Source organism: Pseudorca crassidens, chromosome 2 (assembly GCF_039906515.1).
Source record: "Pseudorca crassidens isolate mPseCra1 chromosome 2, mPseCra1.hap1, whole genome shotgun sequence".
Taxonomy (NCBI): Eukaryota; Metazoa; Chordata; class Mammalia; order Artiodactyla; family Delphinidae; genus Pseudorca; species Pseudorca crassidens.
The window spans coordinates 168,973,917-168,993,200 of record NC_090297.1 but is presented as its reverse complement, the minus strand read 5'-3'; the positions used below and the strand labels follow the sequence as shown (position 1 = coordinate 168,993,200).

Here is a 19,284-nt window from a genome sequence, read left to right as displayed (position 1 = left end):
TTACTTTTTTCAGTAAGACACCTGCACCATCCACTGTGCCTGCTGCTACTTAAGGTCCTGAGTTTTGTGCTCTATAGACGAGAAACTGACAAGGGACAGTCTGCCATAGTGAACTAGGGAACTGAAGATCTGCCCATTTCTCAAAAGATACTTTCAACCATGTTTTAAAAATCTACTACCCTTTACTCCTACTTCGCAAGGTACTTGACAAGGCCAAATTTTCAGCCTTTGGGGATTACGTAGTATAAATCTGGGTTTGTTTTCAGTTTCCCGTACTGCTGGCTTAGTACTTCTATTCCTTGGGTGTCTAAGTCAGTTACCATTCACCCATCTGATTTCTAGCTTCCAAAATTATTTTTTCCCTCTTATGTGTGATCTGGGATATTTGCAGGAAAAGTGACATTGGTGAAGATTTTTTTTTTTTTTTTGACAAGATGTCAGACTTTTTCCAAGCAGTGGAAGCAGAAAGGGAGAACAGCACAAACAACAGAAGAGATTGTGAGAACTTGATTGGAGAATTCAGGAACTGATGAGTGAGGCTAGACCATCAGGTGTTTGGGGTAGGATGAGGCAGTAATCAGGAAGACTGGAAATAAAGAGAAAGGGCACTCCATGACTGCACAGAGATGAGGGGAGAATAGAGAAGTCTAAGATATTCTGTAGCTTCTAGATTGAAAAAGTGGGTGTCCAGCAATTAAGGAAACTTATGGGGGCCATATTCTAGCCACACACTATTGGCCATATGTATCTCACAATGGACTAGGTTCCCTCAAGTAGCTGTTATGCCCTTAGGTGTAGGTGTTAAGCCCTTTGGTGGACAGAGGTAGGAAAGATTCCAGATTGCTCGTCCTATGAAAAATGCCAACAAATTTCCAATGTATGCATGCACCTCTTTTAAGCTCCTGGCCTCAGCTAAGTTTTGAGAAGTGCAGGAAGGCCGTGAAGGAGAGGGGAAGGAGAAATAAAGGGGCTGAGAAAAAAGAGACACAAAGAAAAAAAACACATGGTGATGACATCATTGCCGTGTTATAAAACTGAGCCTTAAATCTGCAAGAGTCATTTCTGTTCTATCTCAATAGGGAGAAATGTGCTGAGCTCTTGGGGTCATTGACTAACATGTCTGCCAGATGGATCCTGGGTTTGGCTGCTGGACCAGAGCATTCCGTCTCAGGGTTTAAGATACAACAATGCATTATTAAACCTGTTTGTAACACAATGTGCAAGATGACATCATATCCCTGGGTGTGTGTGACCTCACCAAAAATGTGTGCCCTGCTGTGTAAGAAAAGTGAAACTCTGGGTTACAGACAGTTAGGTAGAAGTTATTATGGAGACTTTTAAAGAGCTGCCCTTTCCCCAGTCTTGTTCTCTTTTCTCTCAAATCCAAAATATTCTTTAAAAGAGGAAGAACAAATATTTTATGCAATCCTTCATCAAAAAGATGTAATAAAAAATGTTGAGAAAAAAACCATCTGAAATGAAGGAAAAATGGAGATAGCCTCAGGAGATTGTGATTTTTAGTCTGGGATCTCAGTCCTGGTCGTTCAGGAAATAAAAACCACTGCATAGAGAGAGTGCATGGACATATATACACTACCAAATGTAAAATAGATAGCTAGTGGGAAGCAGCCACACAGCACAGGGAGATCAGTTCCGTGCTTTGTGACCACCTAGAGGGGTGGGATAGGGAGGGTGGGAGGGGGACGCAAGAGGGAGGAAATATGTGGCTATATGTATACGTATAGCTGATTCGCTTTGTTATATAGCAGAAACTAACACACAATTGTAAAGCCATTATACTCCAATAAAGATGTTTAAAAAAAAAAAACCACTGAATATTTAGAACAGTAAGACCTTAATGCAGGGAACAGGTTATAGTGGAGATAGACGAGCTATGAAGTCTAATGGGGCAGTGAGACCATTCTGATCGGTAAAGGCAAGAAGATGCTGCGTCCTGTGAGCTGGATGCGGGGAGTATGGGGAGCCTGTTAGGTGGGCAGTGGAGCTGCAGCTGCTGCCAGAGGTACTCCTGGAGGCAGAGAAAGAGGTGCTCTGGTCTCCCCTCCCCTCCTTGGACCCTCTAATCTCCCACTAGTGTTTCTTTCTTAAGGGTTGAGTCCAGAGGGAAACTGGGAGCCTGGGAAACCCGGCCTGTAGGGGTCAGTCCCCCCGAAAGCAAAGCAGAGCAGAGGAGCATGAAGAATAGATCTAAGGGCTTCCCTGGTGGCACAGTGGTTAAGAATCCGCCTGCCAATGCAGGGAACACGGGTTCGAGCTCTGGTCTGTGAAGATCCCCCATGCCGCGGAGCAACTAAACCCGTGCACCACAACTACTGAGCCTGCATTGTAGAGCCCACAGGCCACAACTACTGAGCCCGCATGCCTAGAGCCTGTGAGCTACAACTACAGAGCCTGCACTCTAGAGCCCGCATGCTGCAACTACTGAACCCTGTGCACCTAGAGCCCATGCTTGGCAACAAGAGAAGCCACCGCAATGAGAAGCCCGTGCACTGCAACGAAGAGTAGCCCCCACTCTCCGCAACTAGAGAAAGCCCACACTCAGCAACAAAAACCCAATGCAGCCAAAAATAAATAAATTAAAATAAATAAAATTTAAAAGAAAAGAATAGATCTAAAAGCAAAGAGGTCCAGAATCAGCACATCTGGAAAGACAAATGCTGCCTTCAAAGGAAGATGATCATAGTCTGCAAAATCATTAGGGATGTGGGCACAGTGAGGGCATGATTATCCATCAGATCCAAAACCAGATGTGGAAGAATTAGGAGCTGAGTTTAGCTGAACAGCACAGAGGGCAACCACCTCTACTGCCTCCACAGCCAGAACTTTGGATTGGATTTCATCCTTGGGCCTAACCAGTGTGACTCACTATATTTCATTAGTATTCACTGGTAAAACTAAGCATGGACCACAGTAACGGAAAACATTATTTTGGTAGGAAAAATTTAAATTTGTGTTTTATAGGTGTGGTTTTTGTTGTTGATGTTGTTATTGCTAATAACACTGATATCCAATACACATGCATTTATTTATAATTTGGGAACTCACTGCTGGGTGATTACCTTGTTTTCACAGGTCAATTCCATTCCCAGACATTCCTACTTCAAGATTGAAGTAATTTCTTTAAAAGTGATGTTCGACCGTTGACTGTTGATGCAATGTTCTATTATTAACTAACATGTAATTAGTTCATTAAAAAACTACCTCAACTGAATAGCATGTAACTTAATACAACCTATCAAAGTGGAGAAATCCACAGTTTCTCACAAATGGGAGCAAAATTACAGTGCAGGGAAACTGGAAACGAGAAGATGCCAGCTGGCAGGACACTAAGTGTTTCGGATTACCGTGTGTTTATGACCTCTGTGTTCTAGAAAAAAAATTAATTAGATTATGCTATTTGAGAATCTTGGAATGCCATGGCTCTGTGCCAGGCTTATCAGAACCACACATCTGAAGTTTAATTAAGCTGTTTTAAATTTCACCTGTATTTCTAAGCTTTGAAAAAGCAATAAATGTAGGAACTAATAAATAACGGTGGAAGAATGCTAAGATTCCCTCAGATGACAGCATTCAGTGTAAAATCATGGGCTGTTCCAAAGTCTACTATACACTTGTTTTCTTGAACACGAACGTGATACGAAGCAGTGCTCTTTCTTTAAGAGTATTTGGAAAGTAAACATATGCAACGTGGGAACTCTAATTATAGAAACTTAGCAAGTTGTTTTTGAAAATACAAATCATTCTTTAATAGTGTGTCTGTATCTCAGGTTGGGGTCAAGATGGAGAAAGGCAAGTGAGTTCCAGCACAGGGAAAGGGAAGAGAAGAGAAATTTACTTCTTGTTCACCTTGATGAGGGAGTCTTACTGACTGACCTTCCAGCCTGTCATCATATGAGTAGGTGTCATTTTTTTATTATTTACTTTTTCTTTATGTATTTATTTTTATTGATGTATAGTTGATTTACAATGTTGTGTTAGTTTCAGGTATACAGCAAAGTAATTCAGTTATACACACACACACACACACACACACACACACATATATATTTCTCTTTTTCAGATTCTTTTCCCTTATAGATATTGAGTATAGTTCCCTGTGCTATACAGTAGGTCCTCACGGGTTATCTATTTTATATATAGTACATAGGGTGTATATGTTAATCCCAAACTCTTAATTTGTTTACTTTTTAATTGTGGTAAAATATACATAACATAAAATTTACCATTTTTACTATCTTTAGGTTTACAGCTCAGCAGCATTTAATATATTCACACCGTGGTAATTCTTGCCACCATCCAATCCACCTGCAGAACTTGGCTTAAAGTTCTTTCATTAATCATTTTCTAAAAATTAAAAAAAAAAAAGAAACTTTAAAAAATGCTCTAGGACTATTTGGTCAAGGGCTGAAAATGTGTGGGACAGTATATCTGTGTCTGCATGTGTGGGACAGTACATCTGTGTCTGCAAGTGTGGGAGCCCGATGGTCCTGCCTCATGGTCCTACAGCTGAAGAATCTAAGGGGTTTGACTGTGTTATCAGATAAGTTAGTTGTGATTGAGTAAAATGACTGTCCAAACAGACTTAATGGAAGGAGAATATTGGCTCCTTTTGAGAAAACAAACATGACAGTACAGAAACTGATACCACTTTAAAGAAGCTATTTCATTAAATTATTAATTATTAATGAATATTCAACAAATGCTTACTTACTGAACACCTACTTGTACTAGATATTGTTTTAGGCTGTGAGGGATTCATGGTAAGCCCTGAAATTCAAGGGATTTCAATAATTCAAGACTAAGTCCTCACTCCCATAGACCTTATATTCCAGTAGGGGAGTTTCTAGATACACAGATAAGTATGCAATAAATTACGAAATGTTAAGTATGGATAAGAGAAATGAAAGCCAGTTAGGTTTCCCTTTTCCCATTTATTCCCACTTACAATATTCCAGAGACAAAAAAGAATCATGAGAGTTAAGAGAAGAGAAAGTCTCAACACAAAAGAGGTGACCAATATGTTCACCGCTGCAGAAGTATTTGGGAGGAAATAGACTGAAAAAGTCTGATCACAAGTCAGTGCCCTTTGAAACGGTAACTATATGGGTGGAAAATACCTGGCAGAAAATTAAAATTCAGTAAATAAACTGTTTTATCTAATAACATCAACTCACATATTTGGCTGATTTCACTACCTGGATTAAGCTCATCCATTCATTCAACAGATATTAACAGATTGCTTAATTTGTGTCTATCCTGGTGATACATATAACAGTGAACAAAACAGAAAAAGCACTGCTCTCATGGAGCTTTACGCGCTGGAGGAGATAGATTTTGAACATAGCAGTAAATATGGAACCTGTTAAGTAGTTACGAGCTCTATGAAGAAAGGAAAGTCAAGTACCAGGGAATGGAACCTTGGCCCTGAATTTGGAGTGTGCCTGGCATCCGTGAGGAACAGAAAAGCCCAATGTGACCAGAGCACAGAAACAAGAGGGTGAGGACAGATGATGTGGTCCAGGGAAGTAGGGATCAGATCTCGTAGAGCCCTGTAGGCTGATGTAAAGACCTTGATACTGACTGTGTGTGGGAGCAGAAATCAGTGAGAGTTTTAAACGGTAGAGTGGAATGATCTAACTTATGTCTTTGTAAGATAGCTCTGCCTTGTGTTGTGAACAAATTGAACATTTTGTATAGTTGTGGTGCAGACATACCCTGAAGGCCGTTGCTAATTTTACATACTATCTTTTGCTACTTGATTCAATAAAAAAAAAAAATCAGCCTGGCTACTTATTACCTCTAGGTCAATGATGGATGAGATGATGTATTGGTATCAGTCAGGGTAACAACCAGTAGGCTATATATTAATACAAATCTATACATTAATAATATGAATAATATTAATTATACATTAACTATATGTCATAATACACACACACACACATGAGAGAGAGAGAGAGAGAGAGCAAGGAAATGGCTTTTGTGAGTTGAGCTGTCTAGACAAGCCCCAAATCCCTAGGACAGGCTGTCAGGATGGGCAGGGTAGAAACTCGTAAGCAGGAACTGATGCTCCAATTCACAAGTAGAGTTTCTTCTTCCAGAGGGAAACCTCAGTTCTGTTCTTAAGGCCTTTCAGTGGATTGGATGAGATCCACTCAGATTATCCAGGAATCTCCTTTTTGTAAAGTCAACTGATTGTAGGTGTTAATCATACTTACTACACACCTTCACAGCAATACTGAGATGAGTATTTGATTGAATAACTGGGTACCAGAACATAGCCAGGTTGTCACATGAGGGATCATCACAGAGGACTAAGCAATTTTTACCCAGTAATAAGTGGAATGGCTTTGTGTAGACTGTGAGAACTCTTTCCTCTACCCTCTGCTTTGTAACTGGCTCTTTTGAATTATGCAGACAGCCTCAGATGTGGATTTCCTGTCTGATAGGCTACAGTCAGGTTCCAAATGACAGAACATTAATTAGGAGGATTGGTCTTGTTTGTGAACTCATTAGCACTCGGAGCCTGGCTTCTGCAGCTGGATGTTCCAGTGCCAACCGGGTAAATGTCAGCCCCAAATGGCAGCCATCTGGCTCTTGTGTCCAACTTTGTCGCCCCTCCATTCATCAACTCTTTAATAGAAGAAGAGTGGTATTGCCTGCACTGCTGTCCATATTCAGTATTCAAATGCCTCTTTTAGGAACAAAATAGTGCCTGTGTGATTTTGCGTAGGTCGCCGGTAAATTCTAAGGATGAGGAAAAACAACGCTCCAGTTCATCCTATTGACCCCAGTGAACTCCGCTCAATAAATATTTGCAGAGTGACTGAAGGCCAAAGCATGCCTTGAGTTTATGCAATTTGGTGACATTTCTACTGCGAAAACTGTGTTACTACAAACTTTATCTTGGAAAACTCCTGATAGGTGGTAAAGTTGCTCTGAACCTAGGAAGCTGCTATTGGCCAAATTATGTGCTTTCAGAGAGAAACATTTCCTGTGAATTAAAAAAAAAAGAAAAGAAAAGAGAAAAAAAGAAGGCCCCAGCATGACTAATACAGTAAGAATGTTCTCACCTTCTCCAGGAGAAGAAAGGAGTCAGGTAGAGCTTTGCAGCAATCAGTGGTCACAAACCTCAGTAGACACTCCAGTCATTAACTAACCACATGCATGTGGCACATGGAATGGAACATCCCGGGGCTCTGAAACCACAGGCATCTATCTGCTGGATGAAAGGAAGCAGTTTCACAGGCCTGGACAGAAAAAGGATGTGGTGAATTTTCAAACAGTTCTGATTTATAGGCAAGAAGGTGCAAGGTTATGGTATGCAGAGAAATGAACCATTATATTTCTCGTCACCCCACACCCCCTTCCAGAAACCCTGGCTGCTGTGGTTTCTAGACCAAGACTGTCACCATGACAATCACCAAGCCTGGTCCTTGTTCCCGTTGTCCAGCCACACATCTGTGCAGTGATCCTTCAGGAATAGCTATGAAGCCCCTGCCTTTGGTTACCAGCCAAACCAGGGTGTGATATTTTTTCCTGTTTAATTAAAAAGAAAAAAAAAGGCTTACCCATTTGCTTTTGCCAGCTATCTGAAAGTTCAAAAGGTAAAGAACATTTCCCTCCACAAATAAGCCGTGGAATGTATTTGGAAGTTGAGTTTTCATCAGCAGTTGCTGTTTTTGATCCATTTATTCCACTGCTAAGGAAGGAAAAACAAAAAAAGCAACTTTGTATTTATAATTTGACATCAGTGGGAGGGGCTCTAGTAATTTCAGGTCATCTTTCAGACATTAATAGAGGTCAGTAACACCCTCAGGTGGGAGGGACTTGTCACTCCCCCTTGGCACAGGAAGAGTTCAAGTTTCCCTTTACAGGAAATAATAAAATGAATCCTTGCTCACTTCGAGCCCTTCTGATGATGGGCTAGGATGGCACTTTATAAACCCACCTATCCTTGTGAGATACTCTTTTCGTAAAATTATATTCTTCATTTATTATCATGCAAAGCTGAATGTCCTATTTACTGCATCGGGCTGCCAACAAGGTCCCATGAAGGACCAAGGCTTCTGTCCGTGGAACTTTGCAGGATACCCTCCTAAGGATTCCCTTTCATGCTGACCCAAGGGCAGACAGGAGCTTATGGAGGAAGTGACATTTGGATGGGGGCTTGAAAGGCAGAGGATTTGCACAATAGAAAAGGACATAGCCTAAGTGTCTGCTGCCTGCCCCACCTCATCTTCTAACATGCTGGGGTTGTTTTTCAGTTGCTGAAGAAAATTGGCTTAAATCTCCATCCTCCATCCATACTGTGGAGCGTCAGCACCCTCCTCAGTATACCTCACAGGTCTTTAGGGGTTGACTTTCTCATGGTCATTTTCCTACAGTTTCTTGCTTCACTGAATTCTCAATCTCTTCTCTGCCTCTCATCTTCTCAAGCTATTTTTTTCTCTCTCTGCCCTACATCACTCCTACCCTTAGCTTCTCAAAACATCACTGACATAAGGTTGCTCCATGCCTAGATTTTAAGATAACCAAGAAGAATCACAGCCCAGCACACAGTTGGCAACATCTTAAATTTTGTATCAGATATCCCTCACCAATCTCCCTGGTCCTGTTAGATAGGAGATATCTTAATAACCATCCTATTTGGGGTGTCACTTGTCATTAATCTGGGTCCACAGCTAGAGTAAGGCAAAACTAATATATCAAGAGATCCCCTGATATTACAACTTGAAGAACCAACAAACTTTCTTTTTTCATAGCAGGATGGAGTCAGATTTCCAGGCTCGCCTTTGGCCCTGCTGCATGGGATCATTCGGGGACCCGGTTGGGAACGAGTTTATGCTTCCTTGTCCTCCAGGCCTTGTATTCACGTGGCTAAGACTGACAAACCCCAGTTGTCACAGCCACAGGAAAGGGGAAGAGAGTGGGAAGGAACACGTACCGCCCATGGCTCTCAGCCAGGACTGGCACCTACCACTTCCGCTCAACGCCATGTGTAGGAATTCAGCCTTAAGAGCAAACTAAGTGCGGGGAGCTGAGAAGTGTAGTTACTACTCAGGTAGCTCCGTGCCGGGCCCCATCTCCTTTACTACAAAAGGAGGTGAGAACCACTGTGGGTGGAAACCTGGCAGTCTCTGCCACATCCTCCTTCCACTCTTTCCCTTACACCCATCTTTCCTTCTCCACTTCTCAGCAGCCAACATTTAGATTCCTGCCACATTTTTAAGGAAAAACGATGGATGACACAGACAGATGGAAAGATATACCGTGTTCTTGGATTGGAAGAATCAATATTGTCAAAATGACTATACTACAGATTCAATGCAATCCCTATCAAACTACCACTGGCATTTTTCACAGAACTAGAACAAAAAATTTCACAATTTGTATGGAAACACAAAAGACCCCGAATAGCCAAAGCAATCTTGAGAACGAAAAATGGAGCTGGAGGAATCAGGCTCCCTGACTTCAGACTATACTACAAAGCTACAGTAATCAAGACAGTATGGTACTGGCACAAAAACAGAAAGATAGATCAATGGAACAGGATAGAAAGCCCAGAGATAAACCCACACACATACGGTCACCTTATCTTTGATAAAGCCAAAGCAATCTTAAGAGAGAGAGAGAAAAAAAAAAATGGAACTGGAGGACTCGATTCTTCATGGTTTAATGTTCTTCTCCCAGAAAAGACTCAGTGGCTGCAACTTCCATCACTAAAACAACCCGTTAAGCTCTGCACTGAAGAATCTGATGCCTCTGAGGTAAGTGCTCCCTGTTCCTACAATGCAGTCACCAAGCAGTTGTTTCACTCTGTGTGTGCATGTGCATGCCCACTTATGTGTAAGCATGTAAATGAGAATTTCTTCTTTCTGGTACCTGAGGGACTGAGGGCAAGATGGGGGGAGGGGGAAGTATTCCCTAAGAAGGAAACGCTGAAGCAAAGTAAAGGAAAGAGGAAAAGGTGGTTGCTTCCGGGTAATGGATGGTCAAATTTACTTGGCTCATAGGTTACAGGAAAAGGGATGGGGGTCTTAGTGTGGAATCTTTCCAGTCGCAAGTAAACAGAAACCAAATGCAAACCAGCAGAGGCTAAAAACGGTGATATGCGAGGTTGTAGAGGTAGGTCTGGTTCCAAGTCTGTCTTGATCCAGGGCTCCGGAAAGTGTCATCAAGTCTTCGTCTCTATCTCTGAGCTGTTTGGCCTCTGTCTTCCCAGATAGGCCCTCTCCAGAGGGGCCCTGATATCTCTAGGCCATGTGTTATCTGGAAAATGTTTAAGTTGATGTTTCCAGCCAGTCGCTAAGGTAAAATAAAGGCAAAATTCCAAAGCCAGGTCATCCGGTTCAGAACTTGCAAGGTAAGGATGGAGAGCTAGTTCTACTGCTCCTGGGTTGTCCTGACAGAATGAAGATTTTAAAAAAGGGCAGAAGTAGTGGTTGGGGGACATTTCTGAAAGTAGAGAGGGGAAGGATTTTTTTAAAGAAATTTCTCTGGAGAGAGCTCTTCTCCAAAGCCTTCTCCATGCCATGAGCGCCTCATGCGGGCTAACTCTTATGCATCAAGTTTACTGAGGACAAATCTGTGGACTGCTCTGAGTTGGGACACACAAACAATGGATGCCTGAGTCATAGACCATGAGAGCAGGATGGAGGATCTATCTTGGGATCAGCCAACCAGTCCAGAATTTGTTGAGACAAGTGATGCCTGAGTGTCTTTGAAAGACTAGGGATTGGCCAGATGGGAGAAGAGCCAGTGTGGGCTTAGCCTGGGTCCTGCCCAATAAGGCCACTAAAAGGCATGGAGGGAACTTTAGTAACATGAAACTGAAAATGAACAGTGTATTCTTGGGGGCTGCAGAAGGACTTACTTACAGGAAATCCATCATTATGGGTCAGGGGAGCTGCAGGAAGTAGGTCTCCACTAATGGGAATTTCCAAAAAACCAATGAAAGTACCTACAACAGGTAAGGATGGTTTTACACATTTGCCACCCAGAGAGCATGAAGCCAGCTCAGGAGAGGACCATTTTAAGTACGAATTTTCCTTACTTCTTAACATTCCTCCTTCTCCACCCATAACTCTGATCACAAAGGGATCAGAAACTAGTTAGCAAGTGGACAGTTAGGAGAGGTATAAGGTAGAGAAATATAGAATAAGTCAACCATATCATTTCTATTTCCCCCAGCTGCCTCCCAGCCTGAAGCAGCCCTGAGTCAGGGGATGGGAAGATATTTGACTTAAATCAAGTTCAAAGTTTTCAGGACTTCCCTGGAGGTCCAGTGGCTAGGACTCCGTGCTCCCAGTGCAGGGAGCCTGGGTTCGATCCCTGGTCAGGGAACTAGATCCCACATGCCACAACTAAAACCCGGCGCAACCAAAAAAAAAAGTTCAAACTTTTCACTAATATCTTGGACTCCACATTGCAATTTCTAAAGTGGACTCTATTTGTGACTTAAAGTGACTTTAGGATCTAAGTATGATCAGAAAATTGGCTATAGGAATTTTTATCTAGGTAGGAAAAACTTTAAAAGGATAGTGGAAAACAAAAAAATAATTTTATTTGATTGCCTTATAAATTCTGCTTGTTCAGTGTTTACATCTTCCTACAAATCATGATCCAGAGGGGGAAAAATATCTTCGCTCCTCCAGAAACCATAAAATTCCCTAAAAACACTCTTAGCGTTACTTCTTGACTCACTGCCCCACCTGCCAAACCTGAGACAAAAGAGTCAGGTTTTGTCTGACCAGAAGTAAGTTCCACCAGAGCAGGGGTCTTCTCTGCCTTGTTCACTTCCTGAGTCTCCAGGGTCTGAAAAAAATATATGTATAGTAGGAGCTTAATAAATATTTCTGGATTGGATAAAGCAGTATAATCATTGCCTTCAAGAAGCTTAAAGTCCAGTGGATGAGAAAGGCATGTAAGCACAAGAGGGTAGAGAAAGTTCAATGACACAGGAAATCATAAAGCTGTCTAAGAGAAAACAGAGGGCTGGCAGGGTCGGGGAGGTGGGGTGAAGGAGGGGTGCCTAAGACTTCCAAGATATGATGCAATGTGGGATAGTAAAGGATAAACAGAACATGGCCCCTTTAGGCCGTTGTTTTCCTGCCCTCCCCTTCTCTTTGAGGGTTTTCATTTTTTGTCTCCTCTTTTGATGGGGAGGAACAATGGGCAAAGGGTGAGTACTCTGGACCTGCTCCTTCCTGGGTGTGGTCTTTTCTGTGACTACACCAGTGGTATGACTTTACAGGATCTCAGCACGAAGCCTGTGGGACTGTAGCTCTGTGGGATCTTGTCAGATCCTACCCCAGCACTAAGGTCAGAACTGGGGAAAGATGTAGTAATCACCACAAAGGCACATGGGCTCAAAGGCAAAGCTGGCATTGAACAGAACCCTTCCTGCAAACTGCACCTGCAGGAAGCAACCGGGAGCTTTTCCTGTGTGCAGCCAGCTCAGTGGGGTTAAAATATGATTAAGCCTAAACATATAAACAGCAAATTCCCAAGTTAGTGATGATATAACATTCTGTTAGGGTTAGGCTGGATTAGAGCTGATTGTGTTGCCTCATATTGGAATCTGGCCCAAAATGTTGATTCCTTTTATAAATCCTGTAGTCATCCCCAGGAATAGCATGACCACCAAAGAGAAGCCTTTCTAAAATTTCTGGTTTTAGTGAGACATTCCTTAGCATCACCCGGGAACACCCCAAGCATCACAGACTGGCTCTTAGGGCCTCGGGAAAATCGCACACATCTAGAGAGGAGGACCTGTGGTACCCTGGTCAGGAACACGGATGGCGCAGACCCAGGTGGAGTGTGCTCTAAATCACACCCTAACAGAGAAGGAACGTGAAAGGCAGTTCAACATAAAGGAAAAATAATACCACACTTGGTTGACATCACATCCAACTGCAGCCAGGGCCCGATTTGTAATCCTTCATCCTTTCTGGTATTCATTCAGCTGCTATCGACGCCCCACAGGAAGGATTCTTCTTCCAGGGCAAATGCTCAATTCATCAGGGAACAGAAGCCCTGCTCCTGTGCTATTTCCCCAGGATCTTCAAAAGGTTTGAATATAAATAGAAACCAGAGACATATTATTTTCAGAAATGAATGTATTTTCACTCTAGTTTAAGGATGTGGATCCTTATCGCTCCCTTCCACATGGAGAGCATCCCTGCTCTGCACCATGTTCCTGGTGATGTTAAAGAGAGCCTGCAAGAAGCCCCAGAAGGTGGGCTACCCTGCTCTATTCCAACCACAGCCTTTCTGAAAGCACTTAATGCAAAAGCAAATGTTTCAACTGGGTAAGGAGCTAAAATAATGAAGCTCTTTTTTGTTTTCTCTTCTTTTCTTTCTTCCTTCCCTCTTTCCTTCCTTCTTTCCTTTCTTTCTTTCTTTCTTTCTTTCTTCTTTTCCTTTCTTTCTTTCTTTCTTCCTTCCTTCCTTCCTTCTTTCCTTCCTTCCTTCCTTCCTTCCTTCCTTTCTTTCTTTCTTTCTTTCTTTCTTCTTTTCCTTTCTTTCTTTCTTCCCTTTCTTTCTTCCTTCCTTCCTTCCTTCCTTCCTTTCTTTCTTTCTTTCTTTCTTTCTTCTTTTCCTTTCTTTCTTTCTTCTCTTTCTTTCTTCCTTCCTTCCTTCTTTCCTTCCTTCCTTCCTTCCTACCTTCCTTTCTTCCTTTCTTTCTTTCTTTCTTTCTTTCTTTCTTTCTTTCTTTCTTTCTTTCTTTCTTTCTTTCTTTCTTTCTTTCTTTCTTTCTTTCTTTCTTTCTTCTAATATTAGCTCCAAGAAAGAAATGCTGCAGGAAGTCATAACCATAATAGTTATCATGATATTAATATGCAACATCTGGGTGTCTAGGGATGATAACAGTAGGCACAGCAGTCCTCCTAAGGCCCTAGAGACAATTCCATCTCAACTCTGGGTTAATGAAAAAATGGAACACAGTTCTTTAAGTTTGAATTGGAGTCTACTTTGTAACACTGCTGGGATTGAACCAAAGCTGGTGAACCATCTCACGTTAAAAAGTGAGCTGTTTTCCTATTTGATAAAATTAGGGAGTAGACTCTAAACACTTGAATTCAATACAAGAAAGACTTCAGAATGAAATGCTTGGTGTTATCGACATCGTTCCCAGACTCATCTGGGAAATTCCCACCCACAAACTTTCTCCGGTGACCCTGATCTTGTGACTAACGTGTTTCCTGGCTTCTCCAAAGCCATCGTCTTCCTGGCCTGCTGTCAATGGAATAATGAAAAAAACAGGGATCTGAAGAATGGAACTCGAGTCACTCTCTCCCCACTGCTGATTACCCAGTGACAGGTTCGTTGGCCCTTTCAACCTCAGTGATTTCATGGTAATAATAATATTTTGCCTGTCTGAAGGCAGGAGGCTAGGCAAGATGGATGATGTATCTCAACTTGATGTATATTTTATCTACTTTACCTTAAACTAGTGCCATGAATCAACCAAATGACTATGCTCTGAACACAGAACTTACGTACACACACAAAAAGAATGAAACAAAGTTTAGAACTCATGTGACTTTGCTTATACCCACTTATTTTCATTTGAGCAACTTGGTATTTTCTCGATTGATGGTGAGGTTTTTATATCATCAAATGATTCCTTGAGGTTTCATCCAGGTGGAAGGTCCACAATTCTATTGTTTTTTTCAGAGGAATTTAAAATAAATGTGAGAACAAATGGGCCATGTATGGTCAGGCCACTCAAGATGGCTGTCCTCTTGCTTTCTGTACATTCCCTGCTGGACCAGTGCCTGCTTCACCTACACCCCACTCACATACCTGACCTTCCTACACACTTGTCCCCACCCCAGGTAGTGATTGCTCTTATCAAAAGGGTAATGAGGAATATGCACTACTGCTAGTTTTCATGGTAGCGGAGGAGACAACCTGAGTCAAATTCCGCTATAACTGGTAACCTCCCCCCTGACCCCTGGGGGTGAAGACTGTCACCATGTCCTGCCCACCATCTGCTGCACATGGTGGGGTGTCACTCCAGGACCTTGCTTCAGATGTGTAAGTTCCCCCATCCATTAAATCATTGATGTCTCTGTCGCTGACTCCTGGCTCTTTCTTTGATCTTAACGCTGGGCAAGCACAGGCTTCATAGGCCTGTGGGGTGCAGCCCAACAGGCCAAAAACTCAGTCTGGTCACTAAGATGTCTCTGGGAGCCACCACCTCTCTTTCATTTTTGCAGCACTTCTTGCCTTATTACAATAGCTCTCTTGTCAGTCTTGCTGTTTAGGGGACCACCCCCCTCTAGTTCATTGCCTGCTTCTATTATGTACTTTTCTAGACCTAGATCTAATGAATCACCTGTGCTTCACCCTGCCTCCCGCACCTGAGTGCTGGCCTTTCAGAAAGCTTCTCCAACTTGACTTTCTCACCTCACTTCCTGTCGTTCCTCAACATGAGACGTCTCACTGGCCACAGGTGACACTGGCCATCCCACCATATTCCACCAGGGAAAGACCTGCTTTCAAGCTCCTTCAGGTTGTTGGCAGAATTAATTTCCCTGTAGCTGGAGGACTCAGGTCTCCCCAGTCTCGCTAGCTGTTGTCTGGGGGTGCTGCATGCAGTTTCCAGAGGCTGCTCTCAGGTTTTATTCCATGGTCCCCTTCACACACTTCCAAAGTCTTTGACTTCAGAAAGAACCCGGTCCATTTCCAGACAAAGAAAGACAACTACTGTATGCTATCACTTACATGTGGAATTGAAAAAATACAACATACTAGTGAATATAACAGAAAATAAGCAGACTTAATGATATGGAGAACAAACTATTGGTTACCAGTGGGGAGAGGGAAGGGGGGAGGGGAAAGACAGGGGTGAGAAAGTAAGAGGTACAAACTATTAGGTGTAAAATAAGCTACAAGAATATTTTGTACACCATGCAGAATATCACCAATATTTTATAATAACTATAAGTGGAGTATAACCTTTCAAAATTGTGAATCACTATATTGTACACCTGTGACATGTAGTATTGTACAGCGACGATACTTCAGCTTAAAAAAAAAAAAGGCTCACCTGATTAGATCAGACCCACCCTCGTAGTCTCCTTTGGATCAACACAACTGACAGGGACCTTGATTACACCTGCAAAATCCTTTTTGCCATATAATACAATTATAGGGGTAATATCTTATTCTAGTAACAAGTTCTACCCACACTTAATGGGAGGGAAGTATATAAGGTCAAAGATCACAGGGGTCATCTTCAAATTCTGCCATAACGTCCTTTCCTCTTCCGCCCGACAAACTATTTATCATCCAGGAGCTAGATTAAATGCACCTCCTGTGTTAAGGAATCCTGACATCCTCAGGCTGAGGTGCTGGCCCTGTGGGTCCCTATTTGTCACAATACTATTATATGTATCACATCGTATTATGCCTAGCTGTGTGTATCTGTCTGAATTAAGATGTAAGAAATTGGGATATTGTGGGATTCTCAGTTTCATATTGTATACTGTGAATCCCATGTTTTTTGATACTGAGTTTGCTGTGTTAAACCCCTTTCTGGACACTGTACACCCTACTTGAAAGGGAGGTGTGTCAGGTTGTCTAGTAGGAAGTATTTTCCCAGGTGAGGGTGGAGGCTTCATGTCAGGTGATGCATGGGTCCTCTTTACTTCACACACTAGTCTTGCACGTTCAATAGCTCAAGCCCTTAGCGCCAGCAGTACAGACATAAGGATTCAAATGTAAGATTGGAACTGCTATTCGCATCCGTGATACATTCACGTTTGGTCATAAAAGACTAGCTTGTATGAGAAAGTAGTCTTAGCAAACTGAACGCAAAGATGATGAAAAAGAGATGTAATTTTTAAAATTTAAAATTGGACAGTTATTTTGCATCTTTTATCCGAATGAATAAAGCTGGTGGTGATTAAAAATGGAATAAAATAATTAAGCAAGACCACCTCTGGCATCCATATAAGAACTTCAGAATGGCTGTTAGTTACACTGCATTCATTTTTCCCCTGGGAAATTTTCTTTCATAAAGGAAATGGAAGGAATTCACATTTACTGTGTTTGATTCTTCCACCTGGGAGCCAGTTCGGGTCTCATCCAGTCTTTCTAGGACAAGTGAATTCAGTTTTTTGGTACCATTTCCCTAAGGTGCACACAGCAGAGATGAAAACCACATGAGATTATTGGATGGTACATAGACACCAATGTGTATTCAAGATTTGGAGGAGGTAACTGCTTTTGCCTATTTAGCAATGCAAAATATAGCCTCTCTGTCAATTTTCTGGAAAGAAAACTGGAATTTGAGTAATTTTATACTATAGGCTGAATTTCAGGATTCTTCATTTTGAAAAGAATGAGCATGGGAAATCATCCAGAACCACAGCTCTTTGCTATGACTCCCTGAAAAAAGAAGCTGGAACTTACCTCCCTATATTCTTTCAGGCAGGGTAACCTCACTCAGCAACCACTCTGCCTTCAGAATACACCCAGGAGAAAGAATAAAGAATAACACCTTACCTTGAACCATGTTTGCAGAGAATTAAACTCTCTGCCAGTGGAACGCTAGCCACAAAGGCACCCGTTAGGACAATATTTAACGAAGCATCTTGACCTGGCACCAAGCTTCCATTAATGGAATCAAGAAAGATCTGCCAGTGTTCTGGGGAAGATGATTCCTACACTTCCCCTCCAAAATGTTTTCAAATATGCAGAAGAAAAAAAGAAAAAGATGAATCAAGTAGAATACCTCGTGGACAATTTTTCTAAGCTGGGATGAATTATGTTAGCTTCTGTTCCCTGATCATTCCCTTCCCCAAGAAATGTATGGCTATTTCCACTGCCCTAATCAGCAGAGACAGTTTAAAAATTGATCTGGAAAATCGGCAGTTGACCCTGTGATCCTGCACTTTGTCGACACGTTCGATCACATCTGGTCTTGAACTGTAAAATTGTTGGCCTATTCCCCAGCATACGGCTCTGACAGCTGCAGGCATTTTGTCCACAGAATAACTCCTCTCCCAGAGACTTAGGAAACCAGGACAACACAGCTTTCATTGCTAGATCCCTTAACCACAAAGAGAATTCTAATAAGCTTCTACGGAAAGGCCCTTCGGCTTAAGATTTTCAAAAAGAAGAAGCATTAGGAAAGAGCACGGGCAATAGCGTATATTTGGGTGTGGGGAGATCTTGATTTAAATTCTGACTCTATCTTTGACCCTTGGTTATCCAAAAGGGAGTAAGAGATTCACGTTCTGTTCTCTGAAAAAGAAAATATTGTAGGGATTGAATTAAAGTGCCAGGATTTTAAAAACATTAAAAAAATAATTATGTAAGTTACATGATTTAACTCAGCAGCATCATATTGCCCCCCTAGTCTAGAACAACTTGATATTTTATAGTAAAAGACATGTGTTCACTAAGTCGACAAGAGTTTACTGAGTATCTTCCCTGTATCAAACTCCTTTCTAAAAAATATGTGATATGCTTATATGTAGAATCTAAATTATGACACAAATGAACTTATCTACGAAACAGAAACAGACTCACAGACATAAAGAACAGACTTGTGGTTGCCGAAAGGGAGGGGAGTGGAGGAGGGAAAGATTGGGAGTTTGGGATTAGTAGATGTAAACTATTATATACAGAATGGATAAACAACAAGGTCCTACTGTATAGCACAGAGAACTATGTTCAATATCCTGTGATAAACCATAATGGAAAAGAATATGAAAAAGAATGTATGTATAACTGTATCACTTTGCTGGACACCAGAAACTAACACATCATTATAAATCAACTATACTTCAATAAAATACATTTTTAAAAAAAAGAGAAAATGAGAAAAAGCCATGGAAGCTTTGATGGCTTGAAAGAGCGCACGTCGATTCTATTAATATTTCATTGGCAGGAATTCCATCCTATGGCCCCACTGAGACAAGGAGGCTGAAGATCTCTATCAGCCTCTGCTGCTCATTTATAGAATGCTTGTCATTTTCAGATCTTCCATTTTTCCTTCTTGTACCAACCTTCAACCTGTAAGGACTGAAAATTCCACCTGCATTACAGATTTTAAAAGATTAAAAATAAAAATATGTGCTACAAATCACCTCTATAGAAGGGACTAAAGACATAATTTAGCTGACTAGGAAATCAACCTTTTGATTTTAAACTATCATTTTATGATATAAATAGTTTACTAAAGGATTATCTCTTTAAAATGTTTACACTTATTGAACATATATTGAACTATCTCATTTAAAT

At 41.6% G+C, this 19,284-nt stretch overlaps 1 long non-coding RNA gene across 1 annotated transcript; it reads right to left on the bottom strand.

The window, feature by feature from the left end:
• Window positions 1-4,212: 4,212 nt before the first annotated feature.
• On the bottom strand, window positions 4,213-7,721 carry LOC137212182 (uncharacterized). Its single transcript, XR_010937386.1, has 3 exons — window positions 7,593-7,721; window positions 7,095-7,271; window positions 4,213-4,365 (listed from the first exon to the last, which is right to left on the bottom strand). It is a non-coding gene; the product is annotated as an uncharacterized lncRNA (long non-coding RNA).
• Between the last annotated feature and the right edge of the window lie 11,563 nt (window positions 7,722-19,284).